This window comes from Heterodontus francisci, chromosome 4, assembly GCF_036365525.1.
Source record: "Heterodontus francisci isolate sHetFra1 chromosome 4, sHetFra1.hap1, whole genome shotgun sequence".
NCBI lineage: Eukaryota > Metazoa > Chordata > Chondrichthyes > Heterodontiformes > Heterodontidae > Heterodontus > Heterodontus francisci.
In genome coordinates this window covers 197,337,039-197,357,863 of record NC_090374.1, presented here as the reverse complement: position 1 = coordinate 197,357,863, position 20,825 = coordinate 197,337,039, and positions in this window count along the sequence as shown.

Here is a 20,825-nt window from a genome sequence, read left to right as displayed (position 1 = left end):
GCATTCTTGCCTCTGAGTTAAAGGTTGTGCGTTCATGTCGCACTCCACAGACTTGAGTACATAACCCAGGCTGATATTTCAGTGTAATACTGAGGGAATACTGTAGTGTCAGCAGTGCTGTCTTTCTGATGAGATATTAAACCAAGGCCCCATCTGTCTTCTCTGGTGGATCCTATGGCACTATTTTGAAGGAAAGCAAGTGAATTCTGTCCTGTGTCCTGGCCAAAATTTACCCCTCAGCCAACATCACTAGAAAATCAGATTATCTGGTCATGATCTCATTGCCTTTTGTGGGACTTTGCTGTGTGCAAATTGGCTCCTGTGTTGCCTACTTTACAACAACGACTACACTTCAGAAGTACTCAGTTGGCTGTAAAGCACTTTGGGACATTATGAGGCCATGAAAGGCACTCTCTTTCCAATGGAACACTCTAAAAGGTGATCGATACAAGTTAAAGCTTTGTAAAATGTAATTTTACGAGTTTGAGGGTTTTACAGTCATTAATAGTATAAGTCACTTAAATGACCCTGCAAGGGTCAGCTGTTCTTTTATTTTGCATTGTAGAGCTTCAGATTACAGTCACCATTGCAGCAAAGACCTCTACCCTGGGTAACACTTCAAGTCTTTACCATTTCAATTCCAGACTCTCTAGAGTGCTAACTACTGACACTTTAGTCATTTTCTGTAAATGAAGTGGCCTGAAGCCTTACTCGATCCTCAATTTGAACTATGTGCTACCTGTCATCGTCTTGAGACAAAATTATATCTGAGGATGAGCCTGAGGTGGTCAAGCCCAGTGCAGATCCCAGGCAGCGTGCTGCAGAGAATGTCCAGTCATTTTTTATATTCTGGTGTGGTTTCCTTCAGGTTAGCCTCAGGGACATACTCTGTTGATTTTAAATCTGAACTGTCATCATTGTGTCACGAAATCCAGTCAAAGGAGAGAGGAGAGATCTTGCACTTGAGGAAATAAATTAGATGCAGTATATACTGAAGGTTATGTGTAATAAACATGGCAGGAAGAAAGCTTCTGTGTTAGGTGGAACATCCTTCACTTTGGCTCAAGGGCAGCTGAATCACTGACAATGTTTATGATCAAATGAAGTATCAGGAGAAAGACAATTATGGGAGAAGCATAGAAATTTGTTGAAATAGATTAAACATGACATTAAAAGTTCAAAAGTAACCATGGCAATTAATATAGCTGATAATGTTAAACAAAATCATACCAACAAATCTTTAGGTATTACGTAGAAAGGGCAACTGCAGAGGATGTTAGGACTCTGAAAGATACATTGAAGTAACAGCTAAAATTATTGAAATATTAAATTACTGTTTTTAGAAGCATCCAAAAATGTAATGTTTAAATTACTGGATTATTATTCCAGGGACTGGGACTAATAATCCAAAGAGCAAAATTGAAGTCTCATTGTGGCAGATTGAAAAATTAACATGGAAATTAAACTGCTACAAGGAGACTCACAGCCACCTTCTCAGGGCAGCTAGGGATGGGTAGAAAAATGCCAGCAACACAAAAGCAAAAATGGATTTTTAAAAAATCATAGAGGAAAATGCCAACTTGCTCTTCAATTTTTGTTGTACATCTAGTGTTGTAAAGGATTTTCAAGTCAATGTGGTAGATGCACTTAATATGTTATGGGGACCCAAGACAAACAAATTCCTTGCCACAGTTATTGGGATTCCTATATTTGTTCAGTTCTTAAATGCCATATTTCACAATTAGGTTCGGTATCTCACCATTTGTGTGAAGGAAAAACCCCAGTGCAGTCTGTTGTCATGTTGTAATTTCTCTGCTGAAGATTCTAAAACCGTTTGCCAGAAACCATGTTTTTCCCTGACAGATATCACCCTGCTGAGCAGATCATACTCATTATACACTAATGCCACGTAATAAGGTGATAGCTACGAGTAGCGTGGAATTTTGAGCACATTATGTCAGCTTTTATTCCTTTTGAAAGGTGAATGTATCGCCCTTGGGACTTGATGTTATACACAACAGAAATGGATCCATTCTGGAAATGCAAGGACCTATTCAAGATGGTTTTAGACTGTAATTAATAAATAATTCAAACTTAAATACCATTGTGACTGAATAAATCTACAATTTCACACTTTAATTAGTCAGTGGTCAATAACTGATTAAGGCAGTAACAAACTTAAAGTTGAACATTGCTAATGACTTGTTCGTGACAAAGACAAGAATGTATCAGGCACTTGAAATCTGTTCTCCCCAACTTACTAGACCCTAATATGTTGTGGATCCATAAAAAAATTAAGTTAACACTGAACTAGGTATGTAATTATAGTTTGTGAGAAGAAGTATAAATCCTGATTCCAAACCTCTGTCAATATTGCTCGACAGCTAACTACCAAGGGTTGCATGAGGAACACACGTGGTTTTAATATCTGACTGCTCCCTCCTCTCTGTGAATAATTGACTCACCTCCATCTAATAAAGTAAAACATTTATATAGCACCTGTCAGATCCTCAGGTTATCCCAAAGTGCTTCACAGCCTATATGTTGTGTTGTTTTCCAGGTTTATGATGATCTGCCAATTATGGTGGGAAATCCCCCTTAGAAATTCTTGTTTCGAGAAACAAGATACATGAACAGAGATGGGAATTCAGTACTCATGCAATTTTATGGAAAGAAGAACATTGCTTTATGTACATATAAGCTACAGCTTTGTGTGTCAGCCATGGCTCAGTTAATAGTGCACTTACCTTTGAGTCAGTAGGTTCTGGATTCAGGTCCCACTTGGGACTTCTGCACAACTATCAAGGCTGACACACCAGTGCTGAGTGTGTTTTACACCGTTGGAGGTGTTATCTTTCAGATTAAATGTTTAAACCAAGGCCCCATCTGCCTTCTCAGGTGGATGTAAATGATCCCATGGCACTATTTCAAAGAAGAGCAGTAGAGTGCTATGGGTAATGATAACCAGAGTGTGACAGGAAGGGACAGAGCATCCAAACATAAGAGTCTGCTAGCAAATAGGGAAAAATAGTAAAAAGATGGAATTAAAGGCTCTTAATCAGAATGTACGTAACATTTGTAAGAACTGATGGCATAAAAGGGCATGATCTAATAGCAATTGCAGAGATGTGGTTGCAAGGTGATCTAGGCTGGGAACTAAATATTCAAGGGTATTTGACATTTCAAAAGGATAGGAAGAAAGGAAGTAGGGTAGCTCTGTTAATAAAGGATGGGATTAGTACAGTAGTGAGAAATGATCTTGGCTCGGAAGATCAAGATGTAGAATCAGCTTGAGTGTGGATAATAAATAACAAGGGAAAGAAGTCACTGGTGGGAGTAGTTTACGGGCCCCCTATCAGTAGACAGACTGTAAGACAGAGTATATATCAAGAAATAATGGGGGCTCGTGAGAAAAGAACTGCAATAATTGTGGGTAATCTTACTCCTTATATAGATTGGACAAATCAAATTGGCAAAGGTAGCCTGGAGGATGAGATCATAGAGTGTATTCAGGATAGTTTCTTAGAACAATACATTGTGGAACTAACTAGGGAACAAACTATTTTAGACTTGGTAATGTGTAATGAGACAGGATTATTTAATGATCTCATAGTAAAGGATTTTCTTGGCAAGAGTGATCGAAACACAATAGAATTTCACATTCGATTTGAAGGTGAGAAACTTGGGTCTGAAATTACTGTCTTACATTTAAATGAAGGCAATTACAAAGCTAAAAAAGCAGTGTTGGTGTTTCGTCTTTATGCTGTTTCTAGTTCCCAGATGTTGCAAAGAATCGCATTTTAATCTTGGAAATGGGTGGAGTCAGTCTGGTTTATTACAGCACCATGCTTTGTGCTGAAGAACCTGTTTCTTATGTTACAATTAACATGACTCCCCAGTACAGCCATGAATGAGGCCCCCTTCTGGAACACTTAAACATAACTAGTTCCCAGCTAATTAGTTATAGAGTGATAGAGTCATAGAGTCGTACAGCATAGAAACAGGCCCTTCATGCCACCGCGTTCATGCCAACCATAATGCCTATCTATACAAATCCCACCTGCCTGCATTAATTCCATATCTCTCTATGTCTTGCTCATTAAAGTACCTGTACAGATGCATCTTCAATGTTGCTACTGTTCCTGTCGACACCACCTCCTCTGGCAGCTCATTCCAAATACCCACTATTCTTTGTATGAAAAATTTACCCCTTTGATCCCCTTTAAACCTCCTCCCTCTCACCTTAAATCTATGTCCTCTAGTTTTAGTCGCCCTTACCATGGGAAACAGACTCTTGTTATCTACCCTATCTATGCCTCTCATAAATTTATTTATTTTATTTTTTATTTAGAGATACAGCACTGAAACAGGCCCTTCGGCCCACCGAGTCTGTGCCGACCAACAACCACCCATTTATTCTAACCCTACAGTAATCCCATATTCCCTATCACCTCCCTACACTAGGGGCAATTTACAATGGCCAATTTACCTATCATCTGCAAGTCTTTGGATGTGGGAGGAAACCGGAGCACCCGGCGAAAACCCACGCAGACACAGGGAGAACTTGCAAACTCCTCACAGGCTGTACCCAGAATCGAACCCGGGTCCCTGGAGCTGTGAGGCTGCGGTGCTAACTATAGTGCTAACCACTATACCTCTATCGTGTCCCCTCTCAGCCTCCTTCACTCCAGGGAAAACAGATCCAGCCTATCCAATCTCTCGTTATAACTCAAGCCCTCCAAAGCAGGCAACATCCTTTTGAATCTTTTCTGCACCCTCTCTAGCTTAATCACATCTTTCCTGTAGTGCGGCGACCAGAACTGCGCACAGTATTCCAAATACGGCCTAACCAACGTTATGTACAACTGTAACATGACGTCCCAACTCTTATACTCAATGTCTCGGCCGATGAAGGCAAGCATGCCATACGCCTTCTTCACCACCCTGTCTACCTGTGTTGCCACTTTCAGGGAACTATGTACTTGCACCCCAAGGTCTCTCTGCTCTACAACACTCCCCAGGACCCTGCCATTCACTGTATATTTCCTGCCCTGGTTTAACTTCCCAAAACACGTCACTTCGCACTTATAGAACATAGAACATAGAACATACAGCACAGAACAGGCCCTTCGGCCCACAATGTTGTGCCGATCCTTTGTCCTCTGTCAAGGACAATTTAATCTATACCCCATCATTCTCCTTTATCCATATACCTATCCAAAAGCCTTTTGAAAGTCCCTAAAGTTTCTGACTCAACAACTTCCCCGGGCAAGGCATTCCATGCCTCGACCACTCTCTGGGTAAAGAACCTTCCCCTGACATCCCCCTTATATCTCCCACCCTTCACCTTAAATTTATGACCCCTTGTAACGCTTTGCTCCACCCGGGGAAAAAGTTTCTGACTGTCTACCCTATCTATTCCCCTGATCATCTTATAAACCTCTATCATGTCACCCCTCATCCTTCTCCTTTCTAATGAGAAGAGGCCTAGAATGTTCAGCCTTTCCTCGTAAGACTTATTCTCCATTCCAGGCAACATCCTGGTAAATCTCCTCTGCACCCTCTCCAAGGCTTCCACATCCTTCCTAAAATGAGGCGACCAGAACTGCACTTGTCTGCATTAAATTCCATTTGCCAATCTCTTGCCCACTTTCCCAGTTGATCTATATCCTGTTATAACCTTAGACAACCTTCTTCACTGTCCACTACACTATCAATTTTAGTGTCATCTGCAAACTTACTAATCATGTGGCGAGCTCGCTGTACAATGTGTCTTTGGGGATCCTGCCATCTTCCATGCGGCTCACATGGCCAAGCCTGGGGATTTATCCACCTTAATGCGCTTCAAAACCTCCAACACCTCCTCTTTTGTAATGTTGATATGCTCCAGGATATTGCTGTTCCCTTCTTGAACTCACTAGCTTCCATGACCTTCTCCATGGTAAATACAGACGAGAAGTATTCATTTAAGACCTCGCCCATTTCCTGTGGCTCCACACATAGATTACCACACTGACCCTTAAGGGGACCTACTCTCTCCCTAGCTACCCTTTTACTCTTAATATACTTATAGAATCTTTTAGGATTCTCCTTTATCTTATCTGTTAGGGAAATCTCATGGCCCCTTTTCGCCCTCCTAATTTCCTTCTTAAGTGTACTCCTACATCCCCTATACTCCTCGAGGGACTCGTTGGATCCCAGCTGCCTATACCTGACATATGCCTCCTTCTTTGTCCTGACCAGACCCTCAATATCCCTCATCAACCAAGGTTACCTAAACTTGTCAGCCTTGCGGCACAGTGGCGCAGTGGTTAGCACTGCAGCCTCACAGCTCCAGGGACCCGGGTTCGATTCTGGGTACTGCCTGTGTGGAGTTTGCAAGTTCTCCCTGTGTCTGCGTGGGTTTTCTCCGGGTGCTCCGGTTTCCTCCCACAAGCCAAAAAAGACTTGCAGGTTGATAGGTAAATTGGCCATTATAAATTGTCACTAGTATAGGTAGGTGGTAGGGAAATATAGGGACAGGTGGGAATGTTTGGTAGGAATGTGGGATTAGTGTAGGATTAGTATAAATGGGTGGTTGATGGTCGGCACTGACTCGGTGGGCCGAAGGGCCTGTTTCAGTGCTGTATATCTAATCTAATCTAATCTTGCCCTTCCATCTAACAGGAACATGCCGGCCCTGAACTCTTCCTATCTCACTTTTAAAAGCCTCCCACTTGCCAGACGTCCCTTTACCTGTAAAAAAGCCTTTCCCTAACACTTTACAGATAATATAACAATATATACATATATAACAGTTGGCTAAAGTGGACTAGGAAAATAAGTTGAAAGGTAAAATGGTAGATAAGCAGTGGCAGACATTTAAGGACATCTCTCAACAAAGATACATTCCATTGAGAAAGAAAGACTTTACAAGAAGAATGAACCATTCGTGGCTAACTAAGCAAGTTAAGGATGGCATCAAATTGAAAGAAAAGGTGTACAATTCTGCGAAGATTAGTGGTAGGCCAGAAGATTGAGAAAGTTTTAGAAACCAGCAAACCAGACGACAAAAACTAAAGAGAAAGAAATTAGAATCTGAGAACAAATTAGCAAGAAATACAAATACATACAGTAAGGGCTTCTACAAGTATATAAAAGGAAGAGAACAGCTAAACTAAACATTGGCCCCTTAGTGGATAGTACTGGGGAAACACAGAAATGGCACAGACAAGTAATTTGCATACGAACATACGAATTAAGAGCAGAAGTAGGCCATTCGGCCCCTCGAGCCTACTCCACCATTCAACAAGATCATGGCTGATCTGATTGTGGCCTCAACTCCACATTTCTGCCTATCCGCAATAACCTTTCACACTCTTGCTTATCAAGAATCTATTTACCTCTGCCTTAAAACTATCCAAAGACTCTGCTTCCATTGCCTTTTGAAGAAGAGAGTTCCAAAGACTCACAACTCTCTGAGAGAAAAGATTTCTCCTCATCTATGTCTTTAAATGGGTGACCCCATATTTTTAAACAGTGACCTGTCTTCACAGCAAGAAAACACGAAAAGCATCCTAAGAATAGAAGAAAATTAAGAGGTCAAAGGGAGGGAGGAACTTAAAACTATCAACATCATTGGCAAGAAAGTACTAGGAAGACGAATGGGACTAAAAGTTGACAAGTCTCCTGGATCTGATGGCCTGCATCCTAGGGTATTAAAAAAAGTGGCTGCAGAGGTAGTGGATGCATTGGTTGTAATCTTCCAAAATTTCCTAGATTCTGGAAAGTTCCCAGCTGATTGGAAAACCCCAAATGTAACACCCCTACTCAAGAAAGGAGGGAGACAGAAAGCCTGCTCTGCCATTCATTATGATCATCCAACTCAGTAACCTGTTCCCGCTTTCGCCCCATACCCTTTGATCCCTTTAGATCCAAGAGCTATATCTAACTCCTTCTTGAAAACATACAATGTTTTGGTCTCAACTACTTTCTGTGGTAGCGGATTCTACAGGCTCACCACTCTATGGGTGAAGAAATTTCTCCTCATCTCAGTCCTGAAAGGTTTACTCCGTATTCTTAGACTATGATCCCTGGTTCTGGACTCCCCCACCATCGGGAACATCCTTCCTGCATCTGCCCTGTCAAATCCTGTTAGAATTTTATAGGTTTCTATGAGATCCCCCCTCACTCTTCTGAACTCCAGCGAATATAATCCTAACCGACTCAATCGCTCCACATATGTCAGTCCCGCCATCCCAGGAATCAGTCTGGTAAACCTTCGCTGCACTCCCTGCATAGCAAGAACATCCTTCCTCGGATAAGGAGACCAATACTGCACACAATATTCCAGGTGTGGCCTCACCAACGCCCTGTATAATTGCAGCAAGACATCCCTGCTCCTGTACTTGAATCCTCTCGCTATGAAGGCCAACATACCATTTGCCTTTTTTACAGCCTGTTGCACCTGCAAGCTTACCTTCAGTGACTGATGTACGAGAACACCCAGGTCTCACTGCATATTCCCCTCTCTCAGTTTATAGCCATTTGGATAATAATCTGCCTTCCTGTTTTTGCTACCAAAGTGGATAACCTCACATTTATCCACATTATACTGCATCTGCTTTGCATTTGCCCACTCACTCAACTTGTCCAAATCACCTTGAAGCCTCTCTGCATCGTCCTCACAACTCACCCTCCCACCCAGTTTTGTGTCATCTGCAAATTTGGAGATATTACATTTAGTTCCCTCATCTAAATCATTAATATATGACAGGTGGGGATGTGGTAGGAACATGGAATTAGTGTAGGATTAGTATAGATGGGTGTTTGATGGTCGGCACAGACTCGGTGGGCTGAAGGGCCTGTTTCAGTGCTGTAACTCTGAACTATATATTGTGAATAGCTGGGGTCCTAACACCGATCTTAGCAGTACCACACTAGTCACTGCCTGCCATTCGGAAAAAGATCCATTTATCCCTACTCTTTGTTTCCTGTCTGCCAACTAATTTTCCATCCATCGCAATACACTACCCCCAATCCCATGCGCTTTAATTTTACACGCTAATCTCTTATGTGGGCCTTTGTCGAAAGCCTTCTGAAAGTCCAAATAAACCACATCCAGTGGTTCCCCCTCATCAACTCTATTAGTAAAATCCTCAAAGAATTCTAGTACATTTGTCAAGCATAATTTCCCTTTCATAAATCCATGCTGACTCTGTCCGATTCTACCACTGTTCTCCAAGTGCTCTGTCATACAATCTTTGATAATGGACTCTAGAATTTTCCCCACTACCGATGTCAGGCTGACTGGTCTATAAATCCCTGCTTTTTTTCAACCTCCCTTTTTAAATAGTGGGGTTACATGAGTTACCTTCGAATCTGTAGGAACTGTTCCAAAGTCTATAGAATCTTGGAAGATGATCACCAATGCATCCACTATTTCCAGGGCCACTTCCTTAAGTACTCCAGGGTGCATACCATCAGGCCCTGGGGATTTATCGGCCTTCAATCCCATCAATTTCCCCAACACCATTTCTCTACGAATACTGTTTTCCTTCAGTCCCTCTCTCTCACTTAGCCTTGTGTTCCCCAACATTTCTGGTATGATATTTGTGTCCTCCTTTGTGAAGACAGAACCAAAGTATGCATTTAGTTGGTCAGCCATTTCTTTGTGCTCCATAATAAATTCCCCTGTTTCTGACTGTAAGGGACCTACATTTGTCTTCACCAATCTTTTTCTGTTCACATACCTATAGAAACTTTTACAGTCAGTTTTTATGTTCCCCGCAAGCTTGCTCTCGTACTCTATTTTCCCATTCGTAATCAATCCCTTGATCCTCCTTTGCTGAATTCAAAACTGCTCCCAATCCTCAGGTCTGTTGTTTTTTTCTGGTGAATTTACATGCCTCTTCATTGGATCTAATGCTATCTCTAATTTCCCTTGTAAGCCATGGTTTTGCTATCTTTCCTGTTTTACTTTTGTGCCGGACAGGAATAAACAATTGTTGGCAGTTCATCCATGCACTCTTTAAATGTTTGCCATTGCCTATCCACCATGATCCCTTTAAGTAACGTTTCCCAATCCGTCATAGCCAACTCATGCCTCATATCTTCATAGTTTTCTTTACGAAGATTCAGGACCCTTGTCTCAGAATCAACTATGTCACTCATCATCTTGATGAAAAATTCTATCATATTATGGTTACTCATCCCCAAGGGATCTTGCACCACTAGATTGTCAATTATTCCTGTCTCATTACACAATACCCAGTCTCGGATGGCCTGTTCTCTAGTTGGTTCCTCAACGTATTGGTCCAGAAAACGATCCCGTATACACTCCAAGAATTCCTCCTCTGCAGCATTGTGACTAATTTGATTTGCCCAATCTATATGCAGATTAAATTCACCCATAATTACAGATGTTCCTTTATTGCACATGTTTCTAATTTTCTGTTTAATCCCATTTCCAACATCACCACTACAGTTTGGGGGTCTATATACAACCCTCACTAACATTTTTTGCCCCTTAGTGTTTCTCAGCTCTACCCATACAGACGCTACATCATCAGAGCTAATATCTTTCCTCACTATTGCGTTCATTTCCTCTTTAACCAGCAATGCAACTCCACCGCCTTTTGCTTTTTGTCTCTCCGACCTAAATACTGAATATCCCTGGATGTTCAGTTCCCATCCCTGGTCACCTTGCAGCCATGTCTCCGTAATCCTGACTATATCATAGTGGTTTACATCTATTTGCACGATGAATTCATCCACTTTATTGAGACACAAAGCCTTAAGGCTTGCCTTTTTCACATTACTTGTCCCCTTCCCACTATTTTTCACTGTGGCCCTGTTTGATTCTGGCCCTTGAATTCTCTGCCTATCACTTTTCTTATTCCCCTTACTGTCTTTTGTTCTTGCCTTTGATCCCCCCTCCTATGACTCCTTGCAAAAGTTCCCATCCCCCTGCCATTTTAGTTTAAACCCTCCACAACCACTCTAGAAAATACTCCCCCGAGGACATCAGTCCCGGTGCTGCCCAGGTGTAACCCGTCCAGTTTGTACTGGGCCCCCCCAGAACCAGTCCCAATATCCCAGGAATCTAAAACCCTCCCCTTGACACCATCTCCTCAGCCACGTATTCATCCGATATATCCTGCTATTTGTACTCTGACTAGCACATGGCAATGATAGTAATCCTGAGATCACTTGAGGACCTTTGAGGTCCTACTTTTCAACTTACTTCCAAGCACCCTATATTCTGTTTTTAGGACCTCGTCCTTTTTTTTACCTACGTCGTTTGTACCAATGTGTACCACGACCACCGGCTGTTCACCTTCAGAATGTCCTGTAACCGCTCTGAGACATCCTTGACGTTAGCACCAGGGAGGCAACATACCATCCTGGAGTCCCTGTAGAAATGCAGAAAGACCTGGACAATATCCAGGCTTGGGCAGATAAGTGGCAAGTAACTTTCGCGCCACACAAGTGCCAGGCAATGACCATCTCCAGCAAGAGAGAATATAACCATTTCCCCTTGACATTCAATGGCATTACCATCACTGAATCCCCAACTGTCAACATCCTAGGGGTTACCATTGATCAGAAACTGAACTGGAGTAGCCATATAAATACCATGACTATAAAAGCAGGTCAGAGGCTAGGAATCCTGCGGCATGTAACTCACCACCTGACTCCCCAAACCCTGTCCACCATCTACAAGGCACAAGTCTCCACTTGCCTGGATGGGTGCAGCTCCAATAACACTCAAGAAGCTCGACACCATCCAGGACAAAGGAGCCCGCTTGATTGGCACCTCATCCACAAACATTCACTCCCTCCACCATCGACGCACAGTGGCAGCAGTGTGTAAAATCTACAAGATGCACTGCAGCAATGCACCAAGGCTCCTTCGACAGCACCTTCCAAACCCGCAACCTCTACCACCTAGAAGGACAAGGGCAGCAATGCATGGGACCACCACCACCTGTAAGTTCCCCTCCAAATCACACACCATCCTGATGTGGAACTATATCAACGTTTTTCACTGTCGGTCGGTCAAAATCCTGGAATTCCCTTCCTAACAGCACTGTGGGTATACCTACCTCACATGGACTGCAGTGGTTCAAGAAGGCAGCTCACCACCAACTTCACAAGGGCAATTAGAGACGGGCAATAAATGTTGGCCTAGCCAGCGACGCCCACATCCCATGAATGAATTAAAAAAAAATAAATAACTGGAGTGGAGCATTGTTGTACATTACGTCTGCTATGAGGAGGCGACCGCCCACCACCTCCTTAACTTCAGAGGTGGTGTAGTTTCCTCCCAGGACCACCATCGCGACCATTGCCTGTAGGTGCTGAGGTGAGGAATTCCACACTCTTGCAGAAACAGTAGCTCGGCTTTGACCTTGGCAAGGTAACCCAAGGTCGAAACACATTGCGGAGTGGATTTAACGCTATGCACATTAATAGAAGTAATCTTTATACCCCTCTAAAACTGGATGTTGCTTACCACACCAGATGTCCTTCCTAGTCCCAGTGCTTGGGTATTTTCCTGCGTACCCATAGTGTGCACAAGCTGTTGCACATGCTTTGGGCTCAGTAACCCCTTCTGGTCACTCACGGGTTTTCTTTTCCTCTGGTATGGCATCGGTGGGGGGTGGTCTTGTAGCCAGCAAGGTTTGGACTGTCCTCTGCTGGTGGTGTCTTTCCCCTCTTTTCCTCCTCGAGGACGTGTCCGCTCCCAGTTTCCCAGAGGTGGAGTGTGCTAGATGCTTCGCTGCTCTCGGTCTTCCGGATCTGGGGTGCACTCGGAATCTCGCTGGGTTCAGTGCTTCGGGGTTGAGGCGCGCTGGGCCCATAGCTGCTTCCAGTGCCATAGAGCTGGGGGGCTTTCTGCTCCAGCTCCTTTTGCATTCTGCCACTTCTTTTGCATGTGCCATCTTTCCAGCCCTTCCTTGTCCTATGAGGAGCAGCTGTCGTAGTCTGTCTCAGACAGTTGTCTCCTCTTGCCACTGGTTTGGGTGGTGACCTGTTCCTTTTTTGGGGGCTTTTTCTTTATGGTTTTCCTTTTGATCACTTGCCACCCATCCGATTGCCCCACTGCTGCCTTTTCCTCCATGGATTCTGTCTGTTGCGGAGGAGTTTCCGGGCACGGAGTAGGTGTTGGGTCACTGGTTGCAGCTACCTCCCTGTCCTCTCCTTCTCGGACAGATTTTCCTCGCTGCGGGGAGGGTTGCTGGTCTCCTTTGCAGCGCGAGGCGCATTCACCATTCCTCCCTCTAGCCTTTCCTATAACCTTGCTGCCTGTACATAACTGAGGCAGCGTTTGGGGCAGGTTTTGTAGAGGTGGCCTGCCTCACCGCACAGGTTGCAGGATTTACTCTGCATCCAGTCCTTGGTCTGATGGCCTTCCTTCTTGCAGTTCTTGCGGATGACTGTGCTGCAGTTAGCTGCCACGTGACCAGATTTGCCACAGGTATGACAAACTCTGGGCTGCTCCGCATAGACCAAGAAGCCTCGACTTCCCCCGATAGCGAAGCTGGAGAGAGGATGGATGATGGCTCCATTGGCGTTGACCTTCAAGGTTACCTTGACCTGCCACTTGCTGGTCCAAATCCCAAAGGCGAGGAAGGTGAGTACATCCACGACAGGAACATGGGGGTTGTAGAGGTGGATTATCACCAGCCGGTTGCATTGAAACAGCAGCATGAAGAGTGGCTCCGCCGTGAGGATCGACAGTAGCGGCTGGTTTCCCTTCTCCTTGAACACCTTCAGGAACTTGGTGCGTCCTGCCACATTCTTGAATGTCACTTCAAAATATCCACTCCTGGGGAAGTCCTGCAGGCAGAAGATGTCCGCAGCTTGGAATCCACAGCATTCTATCAAGATTTTCTTAATGAAGAAGGCGCAGTCGATGGGTGCACCTCCTTCGCTATCTTTCACCATCACCCTAATGGTGTTATGCACCCCTTTGGCATGGAGCTCTGGTGTTGGTTGCAGCCATTTTTTACTTGAAGCTTTCCTGGGACTGGTACTAAAACCCCTACCAACAAGAAAACAACAACCACAGTAGATCTCCGATCCCAAAGGGCATAATGCTCTAAAACGGCACTGAAACTTCCCAAATGCACCCCCCCCCCAAAAAAAAACACAAAAACAACACTTGCAGGATCAAAGCCCAATGATCATGGTCTCTCCCCTGCCAGGTAAGTTGTGGGCACTTCCAACTCATATTGGTTGGCATTCTGGGAGATAACAGACCTCATAGGGATAGACTATCAAATGCCAGCAGCACTTTAAAGGATTGCTGTCTGCCCTGAAAGGACTCCAGACGAGATATTAGAAGAGATTTGCTGCTATGAAGTAAAGGTTTCTTAAACTAAATGGTTATGTGAGTGTGTTGAAATTTAATTTTATGAGATATACTTTGTGTTGTGACCTGCCATACCTGATATGTCCTGCAAGTGTGCTGGTCGTTCTGTTGGAAGAGGCCACCTCCCACCACCGCAGGCATTTTTCCATTGGGTTGGCAGAGGGACGTGGAAGCTGAACATAAAACTGCTGACCCCTGGGAACATTGAAGAACTCAAAAGGGATTACAAAGGTTGGAAAACCCTGAAATCCCTCTTTGAGTTTCCGGTGCACTAGTGGGAAGCGATCAAGTTGAACATCAAGAGGTTCTTTATCTTCAAAGGTGTTCAGAAGGTGAGAGAGAGAGACAGAGAGAAATGTCCCTACTCCAGAAAAGAATGCAGAATCTGCTCCAGCTGCAGTCGATGGGGGTTGGGGTCAAGGAGGACCTCCAAGAGGTGAAGAGCCAGAAGGCCCCGCACTTTGCATGAAAGCCTCCAAGATCATCTTCCGGTCCAGAGTCCGCTCCAGTGAGCAGGATGAGACGTGCTTGCATTTCTTCTTCCAAAAGGTACACACAGAGAGCTCTGTGATCAGCAGCCTGAAGGAAGAGGATGACTCGGTAACGTCTTCGCAGTCCGACATACTAAGGATCAGCAAAGCATTTTATGCTGGGCTGTATGACGCGAAGTCCATGGACAGCCCGGCCTCCCAGTCCTTCCTGTCATCTATCACAGAGGTCTTAGATGACAGCATGAGGGAGAGACTGGACAAGCTGCTAACTCTGGACGAGCTGACAAAGGCCGTCAGGTCCTTCGAGACGAGTAAAACTGCCGGAAGCGACGGCTTACCGGTCGAGTTATACCCGGCCCTGTGGGACTGGGTCGGCCCAGACCTGCTGGAAGTATACGAGAGTATGCTTCTGGCTGGCAGCATGTCAGAATCCATGAGGAAAGGCATCATCACCCTCATCTACAAGCGGAAGGGGTAAGAGGACGGAATACAGAAATTGGCAGCCCATCTCATTATTTATTTTATTTTTTTTAATTTTTTTTTTTATTTAGAGATACAGCACTGAAACAGGCCCTTCGGCCCACCGAGTCAGTGCCGACCAACAACCACCCATTTATGCTAATCCTACATTAATCCCATATTCCCTACCACATCCCCACCATTCTCCTACCACCTACCTACACTAGGGACAATTTACAATGGCCAATTTACCCATCAACCTGCAAGTCTTTGGCTGTGGGAGGAAACCGGAGCACCCAGCGGAAACCCACACAGTCACAGGGAGACTTGCAAACTCCGCACAGGCAGTACCCAGAACTAAACCCAGGTCGCTGGAGCTGTGAGGCTGCGGTGCTAACCAATGCACCACTGTGCCACCCTAAAGTACTTCCTCATCATCTGTTTTTATGCTATCCACCTCCTTCTTTGTCCATATACACAAATCTTTATCAACCATCTCCATTTTTTCAGATTATTGTTGAGTAGGTATCCCTTAATGGCACAATAAATAACTCCTTCCACCAATTGACTGATGATTGGGAGGACACCAACAGGGTTACATTTATCCTGTCTTACGCATTGTCAAGTAGATTTTAGTGTCATAGTTTTAGTGGAACAGCTTGGCTAAGGGAGTGGCTGGCTCTGGCGCACAGGTCTTGAGTACTACAGTAGGGCTGTTGCCAGGGCCTATATCCTTTATTGTGTCATTGTCTAACTCAGGGACACTGAAACCAATTGTAGAGCTCCTACCACCTCCCTAGCTGAAATTTGCTGAGACTTTCCTTCATATCTATATTTCAATCTTTAATCAAATTAACCATGGGGTGAGCCGAACAATACTGCTGCAGAAAGATGATAGCACTTATTACCATTCAAGATACAGACTACCAGTAACTAAAACAGACAACCAAATCGAATCAGAAAAGCATATTATTTTCATTGATCTACTGCTGCTTTCACCAAACCTACTATATTTTCCTTCCTTAATGGCCTTATCAGTTTTCCCAAGGCTATTAACTACCTACCAATACATTTGAAATGTTGATGACTACTGTGACGCTTGATTTTTGAGATATCTAGAATCTCAAGAAATATTTATTTTCTAATCAAACATTTCTAAGCAAATCAGTTAGAAGAAAATTATCTTAGATGTCTATAAATCCTTCAAGGGTTGTTTCTGTTATATAACTATCTTGTGTTGTTTTATGCTAAATTGAACAAATAGAAGAGCCCTAAAAGTGAATAAATTACCTGTTTTGAATAACCTCCATAAATTACTATGTTGCCATCTGCAGTGGAAGCCATTTGACAGCCTGAACGAGGGCATGGACCGGTCCCAGATGGAAACAGCTTTGACCATGTGAACGTATCCAGGTTAATTAATGTTGACTACAAGATTCTGTCCAAAGTCATCGTCAGTCGGGTCAAGTCTGCTCTGGAGTTGGTGATCCACCCCGATCAGACCTGCACTGTACCCAGCAGGAGGATCTCTGATAGCCTGGCACTATCAGGGATATGATCGCCAATGTACGGGACAGGAGGGTGGACACCTGCTTCATCAGCTTGGACTAGGAGAAGGCTTTTAACAGGATATCGCACTCATGCATGATGGACGTGCTCTCCAAAATGGGGTTTAGGGAGGGAATCTGCAATTGGGTTAAACATCAGTAGCGCAGTCTCAATCAATGGGTGGGAATCAAAAAGTTTCCCGATCCAATCTGAAGTCAGACAGGGCTGTCCTGTCTCCCCTGTCTTGTTTGTTTGTTGTATCAGACCTTTTGCTGAGTCCATTAAGAAGGATGCGGACATAAGAGGGGTGACAATCCCAGGCAGCGGAGGCACTCAGGTCAAAGCTTCCCTATACATGGATGACGTCGTCGTCTTCTGCTCGGATCCGCTGTCCGTTCACAGACTGATGAGCATCTGTGATCAGTGCGAACTGGCCTCGGGAGCCAAAGTCAAAGTTGGGAGCCAGTTCTTTGGGAACTGGGCTGATCGATCCTTTGTCCCCTTCACCGTCAGGTGAGACTACCTGAAGGTGCTGGGGATATGGTTCGGAAGGGCAGGGCCATGCGCCAAAACCTCAGAGGAGTGAGTAGCCATGGTAAAACATAAACTGAACATGTGGGAGCAGCGATCTCTCTCCATTATGGGTAAGAACCTGGTCATCAGGTGCGAGGCGCTCACGTTGTTGCTGTATGTGGCGCAGGTCTGGCCCATACACCACTCCTGCGCTGTGGCAGTCACCCGATCCATTTTCTGCTTTATCTGGGGATCCAAAATGGACTGTATCCGGAGGAACACGATGTTCAAACCTCTGGATAAAGGGGGAAAAAGAATACTCAACTTCACCCTGATCCTGATGGCCACCTTTGTGCGCAGCTGCATCAAGCTGTGCGTAGAACTCCAGTACGCAAACACCAAGTGTCACTACGTGCTGAAGTTCTATCTGTCCCCAGTGTTGCAAAGGATGGGTTTGGTCACATTGCCACAGAACCCTGCATCCAGTTGGACCGTGCCGTACCACCTATCTTTCGTGGAAAAGTTTGTGCAGAAAAATACCTTTGACCACCAATCCATCAGGCAGTGGTCTGCATGGAATGTCCTCAAGACCCTACGGGAAAAGGAGATGGTGGATCCTGTCGGATGGTTCCCTGAGCAGACTGCAAAAGTCATTTGGCAGAATGCCTCATCACCAGAACTTTCAAACAAGCTGCAAGACGTAACTTGGCTGGTGGTGAGAAGGGTCCTCCCCTTTGGATCCTTCCTGCATGCTCGGAATCTCACTGCCTCCGCATACTGCCCTCGAGGTGGCTGTCGTGGGGAAGAGACTGTTGCCGACTTCTTTCTGGAATGTGCCTTTGCAAAGCAGGTGTGGAAAGAGATGCAGTGGTTTTTGTCGAGGTTCATCCCAAGCAGCTCTGTAACACAGGAGTCTGTGCTCTATGGTCTGTTCCCAGGGACGCACACCGAGACAAACATCAACTGCTGCTGGAGAGCCGTCAACTCGGTGAAAGACGCACTTTGGTCTGCTGAAAGTTGCTGGTCTTCCAGTGCAAAGAGTTGTCCACGACCAAGTATTGCAGACTGTCACATTCCAAGGTCCAGGACTACGTGCTGAGGGACGCACTAAAGTTTGGGGCAGCTGACGCAAAGACTCAATGGGGAAAGGCCACTGTGTCAGGTCCTCCCACCATAATGAACCGACGGGCTGGAACCTGTGTAAAACCCCTCGGGCTGTAGGCACCAAAATATGGTTTTGCTGTGTAATGCAAATGTACATTGCAGGTAAAATGGAATGGAAGGGTTGTGAGGCAACTCACGTTCTGTATCGAAGGAAACTGATTTCTTTTGCACTTTCTAGAATCTCAACGTGGAACTGTTTTGAACTGTTTGATAATGTATTTTTTTTACAGATTTTTATGAGTAAAGTATATTTTTGGAAAAAAAATGTTCAAATTGGCTGACCTCATATTATGGTCAAAGGTCAGCTTGGAAATCCACACACGTGGGACCATATTCTCAGCCCCAATGTTTTTCATCAATCTGCTTTGCAAAGAAAGCACATCATTTTGATTAAGAATTGTGCCAGGATATAAATTATTCTCATCTTCTGAGAACTTTATGGCTTAGGTTGTTTGTTAGATTTTGCTGCACTATCAATGGTCTACCTCTAAACCCTGAAGACTTCATCTTTCTTACTTGCAAGTTTCTCAAGGGTAACACCAGACACTCAGTTTTACCTCAAGACAAATACTTACATCCGGCTGGTATGCCCAATAAAGTACTCTATAAATAAGTAATTTAATATTTAGTTAATACCCTATGGCTTAAGTCAATTTTGTGTAGGTCTTCTGAGCTGTTTCAATTCCCTCACAAGAATTTAATAAAATACTTACCTGATGAATTATTGTCTCATCTGATCTCATTGAACCCATTTGAACTGATCATCCAATACTCCAGTCAATCCATCCTGTCAGTCTCTACAAGGAAATTGCTTACACTGTACTCTATTTCTCCCTGCAGCCTTCCTGAAATGATTGATTCCATTGTAATCACAGAATAAGTTAACCACCTGATTGAATGTACTGAATTTATAAATACCTGTTGTTTCACTACTTCACTTAAGGTTGATAAGTTAATAAATAAACAAATAATTATCTTGCTCAAACTCCCATTTGTTACAATAAATTAGGAAATAAAGAATTACTTGTTCCTTCTTGAGTGGAAGTCTATAAGTACCCACTAAAATCAATTGTCTCTCGATGCTAAACATTAATGGAATATACCATTAAAAATTACCCTATGGTTATTGAGAATGAAACATTGCAATACATTAATTTGTGTAGTAAACCAGACAGTGAATTCATCTGCTCATCAATCAACTCTATTTATATTCAAAGCTCAGAGTAACATATACTTAAATGGCTCAAGGGTACTTTAAAGCCCTGATTTTGCAATACCATCAAAATATGCATTGGGAATATCTGACTAGCCCAAGCTGCCTCACTGTGCAAAGAGGTGATAGTGCCAGGTTTGTAGAATTAGTTTATTTGAATAATTATCATACAATTGCAGAGCAGCTTTGGACTTGCATCATCAACTCATCTATTGGGAGATGCACAAAGTGTGGTCTGCAGCACAATATAAAGGAATGTGTGCACTTTTATTCAGGTGATTGCATACAGCAGCAATTGTTGTTTCAACCTTGATAAAGCTTCAAAGTGTTTTTTTTCCCCATTATTTTCCAAGATTCTATAGACTCTGGAACAGTTCCTGCAGATTGAAAGGTAGCTGATGCAACCCCATTATTTAAAAAGGGAGGTAGAGAGAAAGCAGGGAATTATAGATCAGTCAGCCTGACGTCGGTGGTGGGGAAAATTCTAGAGTCCATTATCAAAGATTTTATAGCAGAGCACTTAGAGAACAGTGCTGGAATTGGGCAGAGTCAGCATGGATTTACAAAAGGGAAAACTATTTCCGCTGGTTGGGGAGTCTAGGAATAGGGGGTATAGTCAAAAATCTAGATTTGGACTTTTCAGGAGTGACATTAAGCAACACTTCTTGCAAAGTGTGGTAGAAGTTTGGAACTCTCTTCTGCGAATGGCAATTGATGTTAGATTAGTTGTTAATTTTATAACTGAGTTTGATAGATTTGTTTTGTTAGTATTATGGCATACGGGGCAAGGGCAGTTACATGGAGCTCAGTCACAAAACAGCCATGATGTCATTGAATGGTGGGACAGGATTGAGGGGCTAAATGGCCTACTTCTGCTCCTATGTTCCTACTCCTATATTCCCATAAGTGCAGCCATGAACTTATTGAATGGTGGAGCAGGCTCAAGGGGCTGAGTGGCCTACTCCTGCTCCTAATTCAGTATGTTCATATGTTCTATCATTCTGATAACTCTGCACTGAACCCGCTCCAAAGCCAATCTATCCTTCCTGAACTGTGGTAGCCAGAACTGAATGTGTAT